This window comes from Oncorhynchus masou, chromosome 32 (assembly GCF_036934945.1).
Source record: "Oncorhynchus masou masou isolate Uvic2021 chromosome 32, UVic_Omas_1.1, whole genome shotgun sequence".
NCBI classification, from domain to species: domain Eukaryota; kingdom Metazoa; phylum Chordata; class Actinopteri; order Salmoniformes; family Salmonidae; genus Oncorhynchus; species Oncorhynchus masou.
In genome coordinates this window covers 21,180,271-21,204,192 of record NC_088243.1, presented here as the reverse complement: position 1 = coordinate 21,204,192, position 23,922 = coordinate 21,180,271, and positions in this window count along the sequence as shown.

Sequence of the window (23,922 nt, the reverse complement as noted above, 5' to 3'; positions counted from 1 at the left end):
GTTTAAAGCTTGGGAAATCCTTTTGTATCCAAATCCGGCTTTAAACTTCTTCACAACAGTATCTCGGCCCTGCCTGGTGTGTTCCTTGTTCTTCATGATGACCTCTGAGACTATCACAGTGCAGGTGCATTTATACGGAGACTTGATTACACACAGGTGGATTGTATTTATCATCATTAGTCATTTAGGTCAACATTGGATCATTCAGAGATCCTCACTGAACTTCTGGAGAGAGTTTGCTGCACTGAAAGTAAAGGGGCAGAATAATTTTGCACACCCAATTTTTCAGTTTTTGATTTGTTAAAAAAGTTTGAAATATCCAATAAATGTCGTTCCACTTCATGATTGTGTCCCACTTGTTGTTGATTCTTCACAAAAAAATACAGTTTTATATCTTTATGTTTGAAGCCTGAAATGTGGCAAAAGTTCAAGGGGGCCGAATACTTTCGCAAGGCACTGTATGACCCTATGTCTGAACTGAAACAGTCACATCCTCTCCACTTTTATTTCAAGTACAACCTACTCAAAGAAAATGTATATTGCATCTCAGCAACGTCATTCACTGTAAAAAAAAAATATATATATATATATATATACACATATATATATATATATATACACCTTTATTTAACCAGGTTGGCAAGTTGAGAACAAGTTCTCATTTACAATTGCGACCTAGCCAAGATAAAGCAAAACATTTCGACACATACAAGACACAGAGTTACACATGGAGTAAAACAAACATACAGTCAATAATACAGTATAAACAAGTCTATATACAATGTGAGCAAATGAGGTGAGATAAGGGAGGTAAAGGCAACAAAAAAAGGCCATGGTGGCGAAGTAAATACAATATAGCAATAAAACACTGGAATGGTAGATTTGCAGAGGAAGAATGTGCAAAGTAGAAATAAAAATAATGGGGTGCAAAGGAGCAAAATAAATAAACTAATTAAATACAGTATGGAAAGAGGTAGTTGTTTAGGCTAAATTATAGGTGGGTTATGTACAGGTGCAGTAATCTGTGAGCTGCTCTTACATTTGGTGCTTAAAGCTAGTGAGGGAGATAAGTGTTTCCAGTTTCAGAGATTTTTGTAGTTCGTTCCAGTCATTGGCAGCAGAGAATTGGAAGGAGAGGCGGCCAAAGAAAGAATTGGTTTTGGAGGTGACCAGAGAGATATACCTGCAGGAGCGCGTGCTAAAAGTGGGAGATGCTATGGTGACCAGCAAGCTGAGATTTTTTTTTTTTTTTACACCTTTATTTTACTAGGCAAGTCAGTTAAGAAAAAATTCTTATTTTCAATGACGGCCTAGGAACAGTGGGTTAACTGCCTGTTCAGGGGCAGAATGACAGATTTGTACTTTATCAGCTCGGGGGTTTGAACTTGCAACCTTTCAGTTACTAGTCCAATGCTCTAACCACTAGGCTACCCTGCCACCCCTAAGTATTTGTAGTTGTCCACGTATTCAAAAGTCAGAGCCGTCCAGAGTAGTGATGTTGGACAGGCAGGCAAGTGCAGGTAGCGATCGGTTGAAGAGCATGCATTTAGTTTTACTTGTATTTAAGAGCAATTGGATGCCACGGAAGGAGAGTTGTATGGCATTGAAGCTTGCCTGGAGGGTTGTTAACACAGTGTCCAAAGAAGGGCCAGAAGTATACAGAATGGTGTCGTCTGCGTAGAGGTGGATCAGAGACTCACCAGCAGCAAGAGTGACCTCATTGATGTATACAGAGAAGAGAGTCGGTCCAAGAATTGAAACCTGTGGCACCCCCACAGAGACTGCCAGAGGTCCGGACAACAGACCCTCCAATTTGACACACTGAACTCTATCAGAGAATAAGTTGGTGAACCAGGCGAGGCAATCATTTGAGAAACCAAGGCTGTCGAGTCTGCCGATGAGGATGTGGTGATTGACAGAGTCGAAAGCCTTGGCTAGATCAATGAATACGGCTGCACAGTAATGTTTCTTAGCGATGGCGGTTAAGATATCGTTTAGGACCTTGAGCGTGGCTGAGGTGCACCCATTTAAATATAATTTAAACATCTAAAATAATAATTCAGCCAGTCAGAAATAATAATAACAATAATAATAATTTGCACTTGTAATCAAAGATAATGTGAAAAACAAAAAAAACAATATTAATCTTCACATGAAGTGTTTCAGAATGACCGTTTTTGTCTTTCACGTTATTGAGCTTGTGACTAACTAACTGATCTAAGGTTACAGTGACTGAAATAATAACCACATCTGATGACGTTTAGCAAGGAGGAGCTCATTTCAAACATACAGCAGGATCACCCATTTTTGCACTGTTGCACTTTGGGATGCAGAGTAAAAGAAAGAGAACACAACCTCACGACAAGCGTATCGTTTCACCATAAAATATACATCTTTCAAGTGATAGTGCCATTCTTTAACCGGTTTTCATCATGAGCAAATAACCACTAGCCTTCAAAGCACGCAAATGTACAAACTCACATACAAACAAGCATATATACAGTTGACGTCAGAAGTTTACATACACTTAGGTTGGAGTCATTAAAACTCATTTTTCAACCACTCCACAAATTTCTTGTTAACCAACAATAGTGTTGGCAAGTCAGTTAGGACATCTACTTTGTGCATGACAAGTAATTCTTACAACAATTGTTTACAGATTATTTCACTTATAATTCACTGTATCACAATTCCAGTGGGTCAGAAGTTTACATACACGAAGTTGACTGTGCCTTTAAACAGCTTGGAAAATCCCAAAAAATTATGTCATGGCTTTAGAAGCTTCTGATAGGTTAATTGACAACATTTGAGTCAATTGGAGGTGTACCTGTGGATGTATTTCAAGGCCTACCTTCAAACTCAGTGCGTCTTTGCTTGACATCATCGGAAAATCAAAAGAAATCAGCTAAGACCTCAGAAAAATTGTAGACCTCCACAAGTCTGGTTCATCCTTGGGAGCAATTTACAAACGCCTGAATGTACCACATTGATCTGTACAAACCTTAGTACACAAGTATAAACACCATGGGATCACACAGCCGTCATACCGCTCAGGAAGGAGATGCGTTCTGTCTCCTAGAGATGAATGTACTTTGGTGCGAAAAGTGCAAATCAATCCCAGAACAATATCAAAGGACCTTGTGAAGATGCTGGAGGAAACAGGTACAAAAGTATCTATATCCACAGTAAAACAAGTTTTATATCGGCATGGATTGTATTTATCATCATTAGTCATTTAGGTCAACATTGGATCATTCAGAGATCCTCACTGAACTTCTGGAGAGAGTTTGCTGCACTGAAAGGAAAGGGGCTGAATAATTTTGCACGCCCAATTTTTCAGTTTTTGATTTGTTAAAAAAATTTGAAATATCCAATAAATGTCGTTCCACTTCAATATTGTGTCCCACTTGTTGTTGATTCTTCACAAAAAAATACAGTTTTATATCTTTATGTTTGAAGCCTGAAATGTGGCAAAAGGTCGCAAAGTTCAAGGGGGCCGAATACTTTCGCAAGGCACTGTACTTCCAAAGTTGCGGCAAAATGGCTTAAAGACAAGGTATTGGAGTGGCCATCACAAAGTCCTGACCTCAATCCCATAGAAAATTTGTGGGAAGAACTGAAAAAGCGTGTGCAAGCAAGGAGGCCTACAAACCAGCTCTGTTAGGAGGAATGGGCTAACATTTACCCAACTTATTGTGGAAGGTTACCCTAAATGTTTGACCCAAGTTAAACATTTAAAGACAATGCTAACAAATGTTAATTGAGTGTATGTAAACTTCTGAGCCACTGGGAATGTGATGAAAGAAATAAAAGCTGAAATAAGTCAATCTCTACTATTATTCTGACATTTCACATTCTTAAAATAAAGTGGTGATCCTGACTAAATAATACAGGGAATTTTAACTAGGATTAAATGTCAGGAATTGTGAAACTGAGTTTAAATGTATTTGCTAAGGTGTATGTAAACGTCTGACTTCAACTGTATACACAAATGTGCACAGACACATTGGAGTTGAAAGCTAGGACAGGGTAGGGGGTCTGGTGATGGCAAGCACCACGGTGGCCAGCCATTGTCCACTGCTCAGCACAACATTGTCTATGTCATCTGCAATGCAAACCTCTGCAACTCTATCTGTCTGAAAAACACCTCTGCTCTGTCCCTCTCCTCTCCCATCAATCAACAGCCAGAGAAAAGAGAGAGACCAGTGAGTGACCCACCTGTACGGCCAACTCTCTCTCTCTCTCTACCCTGACGTCCTTTCACTTCTGTTCTCGCAACACAACACACGGTGGACAAAGTCGCCAGTAACTGCCTGGCAGTGGCTAGAAATGCTCGGGTTATTATAGCTGACCTCATTGTTAGGATCATGGGAAAAAAATAGTACTGCAGCCTTGAGCTTAGATCTGATTTCCACCATGTAGATATGATAAAGGCAGGAGTGCAGGAGTCACAGTCAAGAACAGCAAGGGATTGTGGGATACCACCGTATCGGTGGTCACAGCAGAGACGAGGGGGCGGGGACAGCACAGTGGTGTTGGCATGGCAACAACAGTTATTGTACATTATTGGACCAGATAGAGAGCTCTGTTCTGTCAGTTGGGTGTGTCCATTGGGCTGTCCCTCCCTCTCTCCAGCTCATCTAGCTCGGCATATGACTGAGTGCAAGAGGAGAGAGGTGGTTGTCTGAACATATGGGGTGAAAGAGCTGAGTGCAAGGCATCATAGGGTTGTGTTGGTGAGAGCAGAGAGGCCTGAAGCAGGAGGTGGTAGGTAAGAGGAAGGTTGGTGCCACCCTCGCCCTGGGGGGGGGGGTTGAGCGGCTTGGCCAGTCAGTGTGGGTGAGGAGTGTATATATATTTATATTTGTGTGTGGCTGATGGATATATGTACAGTATGTGTGTGTTCTTCAATCCACACCAGCATACTACTCAGAAAGACGCAATGTTTTGGGCATGGATTCTAAGTGGAATGCTAGAAGGGACACTGGAATGTATCGTGTGTTTGTTTTGTGGGGCATATATCCCAGGTAGGTCAGTGTCTGGCTAGTGTATATACAGTGTGTGTGTGTTTATATGTATATGTGTAGATGTGTGCATGCGTGCACGTGTATGTGTGTGTGCGTATGTGTCCGTCTCCCTCCCAGGTCAGAGTTGTCGTGGTATGATGGTGAAGGGCAAAATGGGGCTGGAGGCCTCTAGCTCCAGGGCGGTGAGGAAACACTCTGTAGCTGCACCACCGTGGTCCTGAGCCTGCAGCACCTCCCCCAGGCTGTTTCACACATCGTGGGCCGTGGAGTTCACCTGCACCGCGTCCCGAAGGATCTTCTCTACCAGGCTGTAATGCTGCAGCTGGTGCAGGATCAGACCCTAGCATAGAGAGCAAGAGAGAGAGCGGGGAAAAGAGAGAGAGAGATTGAGTGAGAGCAAAGTCCGAGGAAGATATTTGGAATCATAGACAGAGAGACAGTAGGAGAAGACAGAGGGAGAGGGTGAGGGAGGGGCCGAGAGAGCTTATGTCAATCCTTCAACAAAGCAAACAGTATGAGTCAGACTGTGGAAAGAAGAACAGACATACAAACAGTACATACATACAATACATTTTTTTTTTTTTACCTTTATTTAACCAGGCAAGTCAGTTAAGAACACATTCTTATTTTCAACGGCCTGGGAATAGTGGGTTAACTGCCTGTTCAGGGGCAGAACGACAGATTTGTACCTTGTCAGCTCGGGGATTTGAACTTGCAACCTTCTGGTTACTAGTCCAACGCTCTAACCACTAGGCTACCCTGCCGCCCCATACATACATACAGTACATACAGTACATACAGTACATACATACATACATACATACATACATACATACATACAGTACATACAGTACATATAGTACATACATACATACAGTACATACAGTACATACAGTACATACATACATACATACATACATACATGCATACATGCATACATACATGCATACAGTACATACATACATACAGTACATATATACACCTTACAGTACATACATACAGTGCATACATATATACATACATACATACATACATACATACAGTACATACATATATACATACAGTACATGCATGCATATATACATACATACATACAGTACATACATACAGTACATTCATACATACAGTACATTCATACATACAGTACACATATATATATATATATACATACACACACATACATACATATATACATACATACAGTGCATACATATATACATGCATACAGTACATACATATATACATACATACAGTACATGCATGCATATATACATACAGTACATACATACAGTACATACATACAGTACATACATACATACATACAGTACATACAGTACATACAGTACATATATATAGTACATATATACCTTACAGTACATACAGTGCATACAAATATACATATATACAGTACATACATACATTGCATACATATATACATACATACAGTACATACATATATACATACAGTACATGCATGCATATATACATACATACAGTACATTCATACAGTACATACAGTACATACAGTACATACATACATGCAGTACATACAGTACATACATACATACATACATACATACATACATACATACATACATACAGTACAGTACATACATACAGTACATGCAGTACATACAGTACATACATACATACAGTACATACAAACAGTACATACATACATACAGTACATACAGTACATACAGTACATACGTACATACAGTACATACAGTACATACATACATACATACATACATACAGTACATACAAACTTTACATACATACATACATACATACATACATACATACATACATACATACATACATACATACATACATACATACATACAGTACAGACAGTACATACATACATACATACATACATACAGTACATACATACATATATACATACATACAGTACATATATACACCTTACAGTACATAAATACAGTGCATACATATATACATACATACAGTACATACATAAATACATACAGTATATGCATGCATATATACATACATACAGTACATTCATACAGTACATACATACATACATACATACATACATACATACATACATACATACATACATACAGTACATACATATATATGCACACATACATACATATATACATACAGTACATACATACAGTGCATACATATATACATGCATACAGTACATAGATATATACATACATACATACATACAGTACATGCATGCATATATACATACATACATACATACATACATACATACATACATACATACATACATACCTTACAGTACATACAGTACATACATATACACATACAGTACATACATTCATATATACATACATACAGTACATACATACATACATACAGTACATGCATACAGTACATACAGTACATACAGTACATACACAAGGTACATACATACAGTACATACATACATACATACATACATACATACATACATACATACATACATACATACATACATACATACATACATACATGCACACACACATACACACATACACACATACATACATACATACATACACACACACATACATACAGTACATACAGTACATACATACATACATACTGTGGCAAACCTCTTCAAGGTTAGGAGTGTTTGTCACAAACTAAGTGGTAAACTGTCACCAAATCACCCAAGAATGAGAGTTCTTTCGAACAGGACAGTACCTGTGTGTTTGTTTCTCCGTCCTGGTCCACCCAGGCCGTAGGCGAGGTCAAGGATAGCAGGGTTCGGTACACGAATCGGGTTCTCGGTAGGTCCAGGTCCAAAAGCCAACAGGTAAGTCCAAAACAGTCCAACTCATACACGGTAAATCCAGCCAATCTCTATTGTCTCTTTCTCTATTGTTCATAGATCCTTCCAGCACTCTCTTCTCCTCTTCCTGGTTTTTCTTGACCCTTTATCTGTGGGTTGGCTCCACCTTCTGAGGGTTCCCCTTGCTTCTGGGACTTGTAGTTTTGGTGGTCGGCCATTTTGTGATCTGTAGTTCTGACAGGGGTGGCCATTTTAGTGATCGGGCAGAGCCCGTTTATTAGTTCTGCTCTCACATATCTGCCATTTACCACTCGACCCCCTTCTTTGCCACACATCTCTCCCCCTAGATCCGACCCCCTAGGTCGGGCTACCGCAGCAAAATATGCGTGCATGCGGGATAACCCATCCACGTTTCCCATTTCCTTCCCTGCTCTGTGTTTCAAGTCAAAATGAAACGGTTGGAGACTCAAAAACCACCGCATCACCCGAGCGTTCTTCTCTTTAGCCCTATGCATCCAGGTGTGTGGGGCATGGTCACTGATGAGGGTGAAGTGGCGCCCCAGCAGGTAGTATCTCAGGCTTTCTAGAGCCCACTTTACTGCCAACGCCTCTTTCTCAACGACTGAGTAGTTGGTTTCCCGTGGTTCCAGCTTCCTGCTTAAAAACAGGATGGGGTGTTCCACCCCTTCTACCTCTTGGGATAGCACTGCTCCCAAGCCGACCTCTGAGGCATCCGTCTGAACCATAAACTCTCTCTCAAAGTCTGGTACCACCAGCACTGGATTACAGCAGAGAGCCTCCTGTAATGTCCTAAATGCTTTGGTGGCCCTTTCATCCCATTTGACCATGTTTGGCCCTCTGGCTCTAGTCATGTCGGTAAGTGGGGCGGCCACTGTGGCATAACTTGGGATGAACTTCCGGTAGTAACCCGTCAGCCCTAGGAAGGCTCGAACCTGCTTCTTATTTACTGGTTTCGGCCATTCTTTAATTGCCTTCACCTTCTTATGTTGGGGTTTGATTAACCCTCTTCCCACAGTGTATCCCAGATACTCTGTTTCCTCTAACCCCACATAACACTTGGCAGGGTTTGCCGAGAGCCCTGCCTTTCTAAGGGCGTCTAACACTGCCTGTACCCGGGGTAAGTGGGATTCCCAATCTGGGCTGTAGATCCCCACGTCATCTAAATAAGCTGCGGCATATGCTTTGTGCGGTTTTAGGACTTTGTCCATGAGCCGTTGAAAGGTGGCTGGGGCCCCGTGTAAGCCGAATGGCATGACAGTGTATTGAAACAAACCGTCAGGTGTTGCAAAGGCTGTCTTTTCTTTGGCCCTGGGGGTCAGAGTAATTTGCCAGTACCCTTTTGTCAGATCAAGAGTCGTAATGTACCGAGCATTACCAATTTTCTCCAGTAGTTCATCTACACGGGGCATGGGGTAGGCATCAAACTTGGAGATTTCATTTACCTTCCGAAAGTCGTTACAGAACCGCAAAGACCCATCGGGCTTGGAGGCAATCACTATTGGGCTAGACCACTCACTATGTGACTCTTCGATCACTCCAGCTGTCAACATTTTCTCCGCCTCTGCTCTAATCGCGGCCCGTCGAGCCTCGGGTACCCGATATGGCCTCATACTCACTTTTCTCCCTGGTAGGGAAACGATATCATGAGCCGTAACCTCAGTTCGGCCAGGTACCTCTGAAAACACATCTCTGTTCTTCTGGATCAGGGTCTTCACTTCCTGTACTTGTGCTGGGGACAGAGTGGGTGAGATATTTACTTCGGCTGTCTCCTGAGTGTGTGTGGGGTATGTGACCATTAGTGTTTCTCTCTCTCCATGATTTTAACAGATTTATGTGATAAATCTGTTCCTGGGACCGTCGACCTGGCTGTCGGATCCGATAATTGACTTCTCCAATTCTCTCCAGTACTTCATATGGTCCTTTCCATGTGGCCAGTAGTTTACACTCTACCGTGGGGATCAGCACTAACACCTTATCTCCCGGTTGAAATTCCCTCAGGGTAGCCTGCCGGTTATAAGTGTGCCGCTGGTGCTCCGGTGCTTGTCTCATGTGCTCTCTGACGATGGGCATGACTGTGGCTATCCTGTCTTGCATTGCCATGACGTGCTCTACGACACTAATATACGGGGTGGATTGGTGCTCCCAGGTTTCCCGGGCGATGTCTAAGATTCCCCGGGGATGCCTCCCATATACCAGCTCAAAGGGAGAAAACCCCAGCGAGGCTTGAGGAACCTCTCTAATGGCAAACATCAGATACGGCAACATGCAATCCCAGTTCTTCCCATCCTTATCGATTACCTTCCTGAGCATTGACTTCAGGGTCCGGTTGAATCTCTTGACCAGCCCGTCCGTCTGAGGATGGTAAACAGATGTCCTCAACTGTTTCACCTGCCACAGTTTACAAAGGTCCGCCATAATTAGGGACATTAAGGGGGTCCCCTGGTCGGTAAGGATCTCCTTTGGGACCCCTACCCTGGTGAACAAGAGCACTAATTCCTTTGCAATATTCTTGGAAGCCATCGTCCGAAGGGGAATGGCTTCTGGGTAGCGAGTGGCATAATCTAGAATGACCAGAATGTATTGGTGCCCTCTGGCGGATTTGGGTAGTGGGCCCACTAAATCCATCGCTATCCTCTCAAATGGTGTTTCGATTATGGGGAGTGGCACTAACGGGCTTCTAACAGCTGGTCGGGGAGCTGTTAACTGGCACTCCGGGCACTCTCCACAATGCCGAGCCACTTCAGCTTGAATTCCTGGCCAGTAAAACCTCCTTACAATCCGGTCTCGGGTTTTATCGATACCAAGGTGTCCACCCAGAATGTGCCCATGAGCTAGATCCAGTACTGTCCTCCGGTACCGAGTGGGAACCAACAACTGTTCCACCACATCAACCCCTATTTTCGAGACTCTGTACACCAAACCCTTTTTCATGATGAAGTGGGGAAAACTATTAGGCATCATACCAACATTTATGAGAGTACCATCTACGACCTGCACATCTGCTCTGGCTTGCTGCAGGGTTGGATCCTGGTTTTGGCCCGTCCCAAAATTAGTCAAGGAACCTGCCAGGTCTGCGGGTTCTAGATCATCGTCCTCTGGATTCAGACCGACCCCAGCCCCACTAGTACCGGGCTGTTCGTTATCAGCGAGGTTTGCCACTTCATCCTCCTCCTCCCCTACTAGCACTTGTGATGTTGTCCCCTGGGAGACCTCTTTTCCTGGCTTTGGTTGAAGGCCCCATGCTTCTTCCTGCTTGGTCAGGGTTGTTGGCTTCTCAAATATGCCATTCTTGTGGCCTAACTTCGCAAAGTTAGGAAAGTCTCTACCCAATATTATATCATATGGCATCTTTGGGACCACACCGACCTCATAATCCAGTAGACCGTCCTCTGTTTGTATGCTCACTAAGGCCGTGGGGTACAGACGGGTATCCCCATGAATGCATGTAACACTGATATCCTGTCTTGTATCCAGTTTATGATTCGGCACTAGGCTTGCAACGACCAGGGTTAGCATACTGCCGGAATCCAGCAGTGCTTCAACCTCTTTCCCTTCAACCTTCACCCTGCACATATGTTTGTTTCTTGATCTTTCAAGTACAGTGGTTATAACAGGACATGCATACCGTATATCATCTTCATTTTCACCGAGGTTACATTGCATTGGCTCTTCTTTAATAGGGCAGTAGGCTGCAATATGTCCTGGTTGATTACAATTGTACTGGTGGAAGCGGTGTGCCCTCACGGTATTGGTCACTCCCAGTCTAGTCAGGATCTCTCCCTTTAGTTTATCGTAATCCTGTGCATCTTTCAACTCCAGGTCGAAATACGCTTTTTGAGCGTCCCCTGCCAGGTATGGTGCCAGAAGCCCTGCCCATTCTTCTTTTGGCCACTTCTCCCTCTCTGCCGTCCTTTCGAAGGTGGTAAGATATGCTTCCACATCATCCTGCGCTGTCATTTTTTGAAGAAAATGATTGGCCCTCCTCTGGGTATTTGCAGCTGGTAATTGAGCCCCAATTTGGTCCGTTAGAACCTTTAGGCCTTCTCTTAACTCCCGGGTGTTTCTCTCTTGCTCTTGCTCTTCTCTGAGCAGCTGGTTGGTGCGGTGCTGGACCTGTAACGTGTCCTGATACATTCGCATTGCATCCTGATGAGCTATTTGTTGAGCTCTAGTTGCCTCTTGTTGGGCGGCCGCCGCTTGTAACAGGGCCTGTATGGCTCCTTCCATACTCATTTTCCTGCGAAACTGTCCTAACCAAACATTTGCCACAAAAAAAAACCTGACTCCCCTTTGGAGTGCTAACTGAACATTTTTATTTTTCTTCTACCTAACCAGTGGTATGGTTAGTCCATACCCGCATCCTCCACCACGTGTGGCAAACCTCTTCAAGGTTAGGAGTGTTTGTCACAAACTAAGTGGTAAACTGTCACCAAATCACCCAAGAATGAGAGTTCTTTCGAACAGGACAGTACCTGTGTGTTTGTTTCTCCGTCCTGGTCCACCCAGGCCGTAGGCGAGGTCAAGGATAGCAGGGTTCGGTACACGAATCGGGTTCTCGGTAGGTCCAGGTCCAAAAGCCAACAGGTAAGTCCAAAACAGTCCAACTCATACACGGTAAATCCAGCCAATCTCTATTGTCTCTTTCTCTATTGTTCATAGATCCTTCCAGCACTCTCTTCTCCTCTTCCTGGTTTTTCTTGACCCTTTATCTGTGGGTTGGCTCCACCTTCTGAGGGTTCCCCTTGCTTCTGGGACTTGTAGTTTTGGTGGTCGGCCATTTTGTGATCTGTAGTTCTGACAGGGGTGGCCATTTTAGTGATCGGGCAGAGCCCGTTTATTAGTTCTGCTCTCACATACCTGGCATTTACCACTCGACCCCCTTCTTTGCCACAATACATACAGTACATACAGTACATACATACATACATACATACATACATACATACATACATACATACATACATACATACATACATAAATACAGACAGTACATACATACATATATTCATACATACAGTACATTCATACAGTACATACATGCATATATACATACATACAGTACATTCATACAGTACATACATACATACATACATACATACATACATACATACATACATACATACATACATACATACAGTACATACATACATACATACATACATACATACATACATACATACACACATACATACATACATACATACATACATACATACATACATACATACATACATACATACATACATACATACATACATACAGTACATACATATATATATATATATATATATATGCATACATACATACATACATACATACATACATACATACATACATACAGTGCATACATATATACATACAGACAGTACATACATATATTCATACATACAGTTCATACATGCATATATACATACATACAGTACATTCATACAGTACATTCATACAGTACATACATACATACATACATACATACATACATACATACATACATACATACATACATACATACAGACAGTACATACATATATTCATACATACAGTACATTCATACAGTACATACATACAGTACATACATGCATATATACATACATACAGTACATTCATACAGTACATACATACATACATACATACATACATACATACATACATACATACATACAGTACATACAGTACATACAGTACATACAGTACATACATATATTCATACATACAGTACATACATGCATATATACATACATGCATACAGTACATTCATACAGTACATACATACAGTACATACATGCATATATACATACATACAGTACATTCATACAGTACATTCATACAGTACATACATACATACATACATACATACATACATACATACATACATACATACATACATACATACATACATACATACAGTACATTCATACAGTACATACATATATACATATATACTGTTAAACAGCCACCACTAACATTGAGATGCCTATCCACTCAACTCCAGACACTTTAATAATGGAAAAATGTATTTAGAAATGTATCACTAGCCACTTTAAACAATGCCACTTAATATAATGTTTACATACCCTACATTACTCATCTCATATGTATATACTGTACTCCATACCATCTACTGCATCTTGCCATCTATATGTAATACACATATCACTAGACACTTTAAACAATGCCACTTTTATATTTTTACATACCCTACATTACTCATCTCATATGTATATACTGTTCTCGATACCATCTACTGCATCTTGCCTATGCTGTTCTGTACCATCACTCATTCATACATCTTTATGTACATATTCTTCATCCCTTTACACTTGTGTGTATAAGGTAGTTGTTGTGAAATTGTTAGGTTAGATTACTTGTTGGTTATTACTGCACTGTCGGAACTAGAAGCACAAGCATTTCGCTACACTCCCATTAACATCTGCTAACCATGTGTATGTGACAAATACAATTTGATTTGATTTGAAACATACGCTATCGTTGAAAAGTTTGGGGTCACTTAGAAATGTCCTTGTTTTTGAAAGAAAAGCACTTTTTTTTGTCCATTAAAATAACATCAAATTGATCAGAAATACAGTGTAGACATTGTTAATGTTGTAAATGACTATTGTAGCTGGAAACTGATGATTTTTTTATGTAATATCTACATAGGCCCATTATCAGCAACCATCACTCCTAGTTCAGTATCTGGAGCATCAGCATTTGTGAGTTTGATTACAGGCTCAAAATGGCCAGAAACAAAGGACTTTCTTCTGAAACATGTCAGTCTATACTTGTTCTGAGAAATTAAGGCTATTCCATGTGAGAAATTGCCAAGAAACTTAAGGTTTCGTACAAAGCTGTGTACTACTCTCTTCACAGAACAGCGCAAACTGGCCTTAACCAGAATAGAAAGAGGAGTGGGAGGCCCCGGTGCACAACTGAGCAAGAGGACAAGTACATTAAAGTGTCTAGTTTGAGGAACAGATGAGGACTTGTGACTTGTGAGGTGTCTGTTTCTCAAACTAGACACTCTAATGGACTTGTATAGTCCCTAGTGCAAGGTGCACCTGTGTAATGATCATGCTGTTTAATCAGATTCTTGATATGCCACACCTGCCAGGTGAATGGATTATCTTGGAAAAGGAGAAATCGTCACTAACAGGGACGTAAACAAATTTGTGCATATGAAACATTTCTGGGATCTTTTATTTCAGTTCATGAAACATGGGACCAACACTTTACATGTTGTGTTTATATTTTTGCTCAGTGTATTTGCACATTGCTAAAACACTTTGCATAGCTGATAATATAACACTTGAAATGTCTTTATCTTTTTGAAACCTTTTTGAGTAAAATATTTACAGTTCAATTCATATAGTTTTTTGTTGATGTTGTTTAGTGTCTTCTCACTTTTGTTTATTATTTCATTTGCAATGTGAACACATTTCCCGTGCCAATAAACCTTTGAATTGAATTGAGAGAGAGAGAGAGACCGAGACAAACAGAGATGGAGACAAACAGAGAGAAAGAGAGAGAGAGAAAGAGAGAAAGAGACAAAGACAAACAGAGAGAAAGAGAGAAAGACAAACTGAGAGAGAGAGAGAGCGAGGGAGAGAGAGAGAGAGAGAGAAAGAGAGAGCCCAGTCAGCACAGTTAGGGGCCAGGGAGAGCCCTCTTCTGTCTGGGGTAAGGGTCCCACCCTGTGCTTCTGCACCCCTCCACGGTGCTCTGAACGATTGACAGAAAGACAGACGGAGGGGTGTGTGTGGCCCGCTTGCTCCCCCGTCCCCAGAGCTGACCTGCTGTTGATGACATGTGACAAGCCTGCTTATTACTGAGACCAAAGAGACAGACATCAGAATAAAATCAAAAATCAAAAACTCAGATACAGCAGAACTGACACAAAGTGATGTGTGGCTGTGGCCCCGGCCGCAGCATGCTACTGTGAGCTGCTACAATGCTTAAATACCCAAAAGTGTGTGTGTAAAGGAAAGCAGGACTGGCCTTTCACTGCAACCAGAGACAGACAGACAGACCGGCAGGGTTACTTTGAGGTGCATAAAGGTTGGACCTACACTCTGATTCATACTGTTGGTTTTCTCTAATGTTTGAGAAAGGGTTTCAACAACGTATTTACAGTAGAGGAGCAAGATAGACAAACTGCTCCACGGGAGCAAGCCACGTTTCACACTGCTTTGCCATGCAGCTAGTGTGCATACTCATACAAGTATCAGCTTTCACTCAATGATTACTTGATCCTGTATGCATTATTTGACTAGCTGGTGGATATTGCAGGTAGTCTGTCTGATACCTAACTCTGGCTGACACCACTGGGACACGCCACAAGAAGAGATGGAGAAAGATATATGCAGAGAGAAGGACAGAGAGACTATAGAAGGATGAGTCACACTACTAGGAGAGAGAGAGAGGGGGGGTACATACAGAAGTAGGAGCAGAAGAAGTCTGGGTCCTGCCCTTGGTGCATTAACAACAACTCCATTCAAGGGGACCAGGAAAGAGAAGTGAGAGAGGGAGACCATAAAGAAAGCAGTAGAAGTCCTTGCCCCATTACCTGCTACATTAACGCCATTAAGAGTTTGCTGCTACTGCTGCTTTGTAGTTTTTATTACAAAGGAGACACTTTGGGGATGACAAGGCATTAAGCCAAATTAGAAACTCAATTATGGAAATTGTAAGTGGAAGCTTGTGATTGGTTGGTGGTGCGTAGTTGGGGGTGAGAGTTATAAAATGTCTGTGTTTGCATTTTTGACTTTAGAACGTTCACTGAATAAAGCTTACGAACCTTTTGCAGAAGCTGAGTCTTTGCCTAATTATTGTTAAATCCAGGGTCTTACAAACGTCGGGGATTGGTCAAAGATTAAATAATTGTTTAGTTATCATCAATGGGATTGAAAATACTCGTGACAAGTACACAAACCCTGGTCCTCCAGTACCCCCAACAGTACACAAACCTTGGTCCTCCAGTACCCTGTTTGTACAGGGCTACAACGACAATGTGTTCTGTTGGGGGTACTGGAGGACCAGGGTTTGTGTACTGTTGGGGGTACTCGAAGACCAGGGTTTGTGTACTGTTGGGGGTACTGGAGGACCAGGGTTGGTGTACTGTTGGGGGTACTGGAGGACCAGGGTTTGTGTACTGTTGGGGGTACTGGAGGACCAGGGTTTGTGTACTGTTGGGGGTACTGGAGGACCAGGGTTTGTGTACTGTTGGGGGTACTGGAGGACCAGGGTTTGTGTACTGTTGGGGGTACTGGAGGACCAGGGTTGGTGTACTGTTGGGGGTACTGGAGGACCAGGGTTTGTGTACTGTTGGGGGTACTGGAGGACCAGGGTTTGTGTACTGTTGGGGGTACTGGAGGACCAGGGTTTGTGTACTGTTGGGGGTACTGGAGGACCAGGGTTTGTGTACTGTTGGGGGTACTGGAGGACCAGGGTTTGTGTACTGTTGGGGGTACTCGAGGACCAGGGTCAAACAACGTGGACTTGCCTGACTAAATAAATTAGATGCATGCATGGCGATTTTTCTGTAGCCTATGTGGCCAAAGCAGGCACACATAATAAAGCAATCTCACCATTGCACTTTTTATAATGAGAAAGTGACCAAAAACCAGGATCATTTTGAGTATCGCAACTCCCTTCAATTGAAGCAGTGGGAAACAAACGACAGATATGGTTGCAGTGGTATCAGTTGAGCTGTTGGCTCCAGCAGCGGAGTCAAATGTTTTCGGTTTTTGGGACCAGACCAGTGGTTTGATGCCGTTGTACTAGATGGGACGATAAACCGAAAATGATCCACACCGATCACTTATCGCCGGTAATTTTGCTGGTATCGTTCATTACGGTAAGTAGATTATACTAAAGAATTGTGAAGTTTGAAATTAAATAAGTTTGCTAATATGGGTGACCGTGCTTCTACACCTGCATTGCTTGCTGTTTAGGGTTTTAGGCTGGGTTTCTGTTCAGCACTTTGTGACATCAGCTGATGTAAGAAGGGCGTTATAAATACATTTGATTGATTGTTAGTAGGATAATTGATGGCTACAAACATCAAATTAGTTTTAGTAGTTTAAAGGATCATTTTAAAAAGGTGTTGCACGTTAATGTTAGAAGCTTATAATGTTCCGGCACAGTCAGAAGAGGACTGGCCACCCGTCAGAGCCTGGTTCCTCTCTAGGTGTCACGGGTTTCTTCCTGGGAAGGAGAGGAGGACCAAAATGCAGCGTGGTAATTGTCCATGGTTTTTAATGAGAAAAACTGAACATGAACACATAACCAACGTAACAAAGTGAAAACCCGAAACCAGTCCCGTGTGGCACAAACACTAACACAGGAAACAACCACCCACAAAACCCAACACAAAACAGGCTACCTAAATATGGTTCCCGATCAGAGACAATGACTGACACCTGCCTCTGATTGAGAACCATATCAGGCACAAACACAGAAACAGACAAACTAGACATCCAACATAGAATGCCCACTCAGATCACACCCTGACCAAACAAAACATAGAAACATACAAAGCAAACTATGGTCAGGGTGTGACACTAGGTTTCTTCCTCGGTTCTGGCCTTTCTAGGGAGTTTTTCCTAACCACTGTGCTTCTACATCTGCATTGCTTGCTCCTTGGGGTTTTAGGCTGGGTTTCTGTACAGCACTTTGTGACATTGGCTGATGTAAAAAGGGCTTTATAAATACATGTGATTGATTGATATAAACTTAAAGTTCTATTTATCGCTATCCATCAATTCGGGCAATTTATCACAATATGATTGTTTGTCCATATATCTGTCCATATCACCTAGCTTTACGCTGTGTAAGTTATTAGATGTAGCTAGCACTATTTCTACTGAGAAGGTACCGACGACACAACACACTGGCAGCAGCAGTAGCAGTCAGCAAACTCTTAATGGTGTTAATGCAGCAGGTAATGGGGCAAGGACTTCTACTGCTTTCTTTATGGTCTCCCTCTCTCACTTCTCATTCCAGGTCCATGGAGGTTTACACTGTTACAATAAGCTTCCCCTCTTTGTCTGCACCACTTCACGATATGACCTGAGACTCCCTCTATGGGAGCTATGGGACTGTGAGGCAGTGATCTATTAAAGTTGAGTCCTAAGGCCATATAATTCGAGTCCAAGTTCAAGTCTGAGTCCTTTATACTGTAGTCCCAAGTCCAGTCTGAGTCCTTTATACTGTAGTCCCAAGTCCAGTCTGAGTCCTTTATACTGTAGTCCCAAGTCCAGTCTGAGTCCTTTATGCTGTTTGCTGTTGTAGCTAATTTGCTGTTGTAGCTAACATGTTGAATTATGCAAAGGAAGAAGACTTTCTGAGTCCATGTTCAAGTGACTGCTGGTCGAGTTGGTGTCGAGTCATGAGTCAGGACTCACCAAGTCTATGAATGGTCTTGACGTGGGTGGGGCTGATGGAGAGAGAGAGAGAGAGAGAGAGATATAGAAGAGAGACTCACCAGTCTCTGCATGGTCTTGACGTGGGTGGGGCTGATGGAGAGAGAGAGAGAGATAGAAGAGAGACTCACCAGTCTCTGCATGGTCTTGACGTGGGTGGGGCTGATGGAGAGGGCCTCCTCATACCAGCGTTTGGCCTCGTCCACATTGCCCCGCAGCTCAGCCACCTGGCCCCGCGTGAACAGCACGTTGTGGGACATGGGGAACAGGTTGGCAGCCTCCTGTGTACAGGCCGTAGCCTCCGCAGGCTTTCCCATGCCAATGTACACCTCCGCTAGAAAGAGAGAGCAGAGTAGAGAGAGTAGAGAGAGAATAGAGGTAGAGAGAGAGTAGAGAGAGTAGAGAGAGAGTAGAGAGAGTAGAGAGAGAGTAGAGAGAGAGTAGAGAGAGTAAAGCGGTAGAGAGAGAGAGTATAGAGGTAAAGAGAGAGTAGAGAGAGAGGTAGAGAGAGAAGAGAGGTAGAGAGAGTACAGAGAGAGAAGAGAGGTAGAGAGAGAGAGGAGAGAGGTAGAAAGAGTAGATAGAGAGGTAAAGAGTAGAGAGGTAGAGAGAGAGTAGAGAGGAGAGAGGTAGAAAGAGTAGAGGTAGAGAGTAGAGATAGAGAGGTAAAGCGTAGAGGTAGAGAGAGAGTAGAGAGGGAGAGAGTAGAGAGAGAGAGTAGAGAGGTAGAGAGAGAGTAGAGAGGTAGAATGAGTAGAGGTAGAGAGAGTAGAGGTAGAGAGAGTATAGAGAGAGTAGAGAGAGAGTAGAGAGAGAGTAGAGAGAGAGTAGAGAGAGAGTAGAGGTAGAATGAGTAGAGAGAGAGTAGAGGTAGAACGAGTAGAGAGGTAGAACGAGTAGAGGTAGCGAGAGTAGAGGTAGAGTAGATAGGTAGAGAGAGAGTAGAGAGGTAGAGAGAGAGTAGAGAGAGAGTAGAGAGGTATAGAGAGAGTAGAGAGAGAGTAGAGAGAGAGTAGAGAGAGAGTAGAGAGAGAGTAGAGAGAGAGTAGAGAGGTAGAATGAGTAGAGGCAGCGAGAGTAGAGGTAGAGTAGATAGGTAGAGAGGTAGAGAGAGAGTAGAGAGAGAGTAGAGAGGTAGAGAGGTAGAGAGAGAGTAGAGAGAGAGTAGAGAGGTAGAGAGAGAGTATAGAGGTAGAGAGAGTCGAGAGGTAGAGAGAGTCGAGAGGTAGAGAGAGTCGAGAGGTAGAGAGAGAGTAGAGAGAGTAGAGAGAGAGTAGAGAGAGCGTAGAGAGAGAGTAGAGAGCTAGAGAGAGTAGAGAGAGAGTAGAGAGAGAGTAGAGAGGTAGAGAGATAGTAGAGAGAGAGTAGAGAGGTAGAGAGAGAGTAGAGAGAGGACAGTAAAGTGACACAGAAATAAACAATAAACTTGGAGATCCACTGACTGACTGACAGTAGACATACGGGCAGAGTCCGCTTCACACAATCAGATAGACACACGCACACACACTTCCTGTGGTAATGGGAGATGCAGCAGACCAGAGGGTTCATTGCTGTCTTCTTACTTAATGGTTTCATTCGATCTGCAGGCAGAGAGGAAATGAGAGCATCTCGCAGGTGGCAGCCAGACTACTGATAAACACACACACCTTATTGCTTTGTCCCTACCTTTCTTAAATAAAGTCCATAGATAATATACAGAGATTTGAGTGACTGTCTTATTTTTCCAAAGCAATAAAAACTATCCAAAGATCATATCATTTGTTTCATCATCATCTTCCATTCGGGGGAAATAGCTAATGATATGAGAAAACATTAACTTACAAAGTCATACAATGTCTGTGTGCACAAGTTTAATTGTGTGAAACTCTCTGTGTCTCCATGTGTATGTGTCTCCCTGTGTGTCTCTCCCTGGGTGTGTGTGTGTCTCTCTGTGTGTGTCTCTCTCTGTGTGTCTCCCTGTGTGTGCTTGTCTCCCTGTGTGTGTGTGTGTCTCCCTGTGTGTGTGTGTCTCCCTGTGTGTGTGTGTCTCTCCCTGGGTGTGTGTGTGTCTCCCTGTGTGTGTGTGTCTCTCCCTGGGTGTGTGTCTCTCTGTGTGTGTCTCCCTGTGTGTGTGTGTCTCCCTGTGTGTGTGTGTCTCTCCCTGGGTGTGTGTGTGTCTCCCTGTGTGTGTGTGTGTCTCCCTGGGTGTGTGTGTGTCTCTCTGTGTGTGTGTGTCTCTCCCTGGGTGTGTGTGTGTCTCCCTGTGTGTGTGTGTCTCTCCCTGGGTGTGTGTGTGTCTCTCTGTGTGTGTCTCCCTGTGTGTGCGTGTCTCCAGGCAGGCTGTGCTCTGAGCAGCCAGCTGTGCTGTCCTCATTTGTTGGTCCCAGAGAAAGAAAAGATGTTATATCTAGGACATCTCTCTATTGTCTGGCATTTTGCCCTTTTCATGGAGCGCCAAAGGCCGTGCCGCCAAAGTTCTGCACGGTCTCCAGTAGTAGTGTGTGTGTGTGTGTGTGTGGGTAAGAGATTTTTTGGGGTTGGTTCACTCAGCCTCAGTAGCACTAGGCAGCCAGGCAGGCAGCAGCGGCTGGTTGAGGGGGGGACCATGCTCTGCTCTAGCCTCTGATAGCAGGAGTGGATTTTTCTCCCTCTCTCCCTGTATCCCCCTGCTTCTCCCTCTCTCTTCTTCCCTCTACCTGCAAGTTTCTATGCAAGGCGGGCGATAAGGATATTCACCTCATAAAGTAGTGTGTGTAGATTCTCGAGATGATTATAGTGACCAAAATGATCACGGTTATCAGTATTTTCGCAGTATTGTTCAAATGTTCAGGAAATGTTCAGAAAGTACTGACACACTGAAATCATTTCACCAGGTTTTATATTTAAAACCAACAAACAACAAATACAATTAGCAGCACTACACACTTTTTGTGTGCATAAACACTAAAATAATAACATTAACATTAAAGATGGCACCATGTGGCATTGAGAGGTAAAGGTTTCCTTAGTGCAGGTTTAAATGAACACAACCTTAAGTAAGCAAATCAAATGTGCAGGTGTTGACATTAAGATAACACAAAATATGTAAACAAATCAAATGAACAGCACTGATTGTATGTCTGTTCTCTCCTTCATGAAGAAATAAGGTGCTGCTGGCCTAACAACCTTCATCTTTGTTCACTTGAGATTGAAATGTAAAAATGTCAGCATATTTACTTTGTCCGTTTCAAGTAGTGATCTGCGAGGGGAGACAATGTGCCCGCTGGCACTGAACACTGATGGCACGCTGGTTGCTGGGATGCACAAAAGCTTCCTGGCAACCGTGGCAAGGTGAGGCAGCTCTGATACATGGCCCTCCACCACACCAGTGGATCCTCTTCTGCTGGAATGGGTGGCAGAGACAGGTAGACCTTGATCTCTTCTTTCACTCTGTCTTCTGGGGTGGTCAGAATCTGACCCTCTTCACCTCTCTGCTGATTGTTGAGGTAATCCTTCTCAGCAACCCAGCGAGGCCTTTCCCCTCCGATGCCGCTGTGGGGGTATTGGTGGTGGAGGTGCTGCTGGTGCTTTGCTTTGTGGTTCTTCCCTGACTTGTACAGCTGTCAGCTTCAAGGCCTCCTGGACACAGTTGTCAGTGTCAACTTTTGCAGCCTCAGGCTCATCTAAAAAGCTCCTTTTGAAGCGGGGGTCAATGAAACAAGCCATGTGGATGACTCTCTTTGACTTCTCTATGTATCTGTTGTTAAGGCCTTCTCTCATTACCCTTTTCCTCTCCTTGGTCAGGGATGGCTCCGTATCCTTTTCATCTCCTTGGTCAGGGATGGCTCCGTATCCTTTTCATCTCCTTGGTCAGGGATGGCTCCGTATCCTTTTCATCTCCTTGGTCAGGGATGGCTCCGTATCATCTCCTAGGTCAGGGATGGCTCCGTATCCTTTTCATCTACTTGGTCAGGGATGGCTCCGTATCATCTCCTTGGTCAGGGATGGCTCCGTATCCTTTTCATCTCCCTGGTCAGGGATGGCTACGTATCATCTCCTAGGTCAGGGATGGCTCCGTATCCTTTTCATCTCCTTGGTCAGGGATGGCTACGTATCATCTCCTAGGTCAGGGATGGCTCCGTATCCTTTTCATCTCCTTGGTCAGGGATGGCTCCGTATCCTTTTCATCTCCCTGGTCATCTGTGATATATGAACGGAGTCTTTACTGTGTCCCATTTGTAACTCGACCCACTTATTTTTGTGCTTCTGTAAAAAATTATAAAATATTCTTTTCATCTCCCTGGTCAGGGATGGCTCCGTATCATCTCCTTGGACAGGGATGGCTCCGTATCCTTTTCATCTCCTTGGTCAGGGATGGCTCCATATCCTTTTCATCTCCTTGGTCAGGGATGGCTCCGTATCATCTCCTTGGTCAGGGATGGCTCCGTATCCTTTTCATCTCCCTGGTCAGGGATGGCTCCGTATCCTTTTCATCCCCCTGGTCAGGGATGGCTCCGTATCCTTTTCATCTCCCTGGTCAGGGATGGCTCCGTATCCTTTTCATCTCCCTGGTCAGGGATGGCTCCGTATCCTTTTCATCTCCTTGGTCAGGGATGGCTCCGTATCATCTCCCTGGTCAGGGATGGCTCCGTATCATTTTTATCTCCCTGGTCAGGGATGGCTCCGTATCCTTTTCATCTCCCTGGTCAGGGATGGCTCCGTA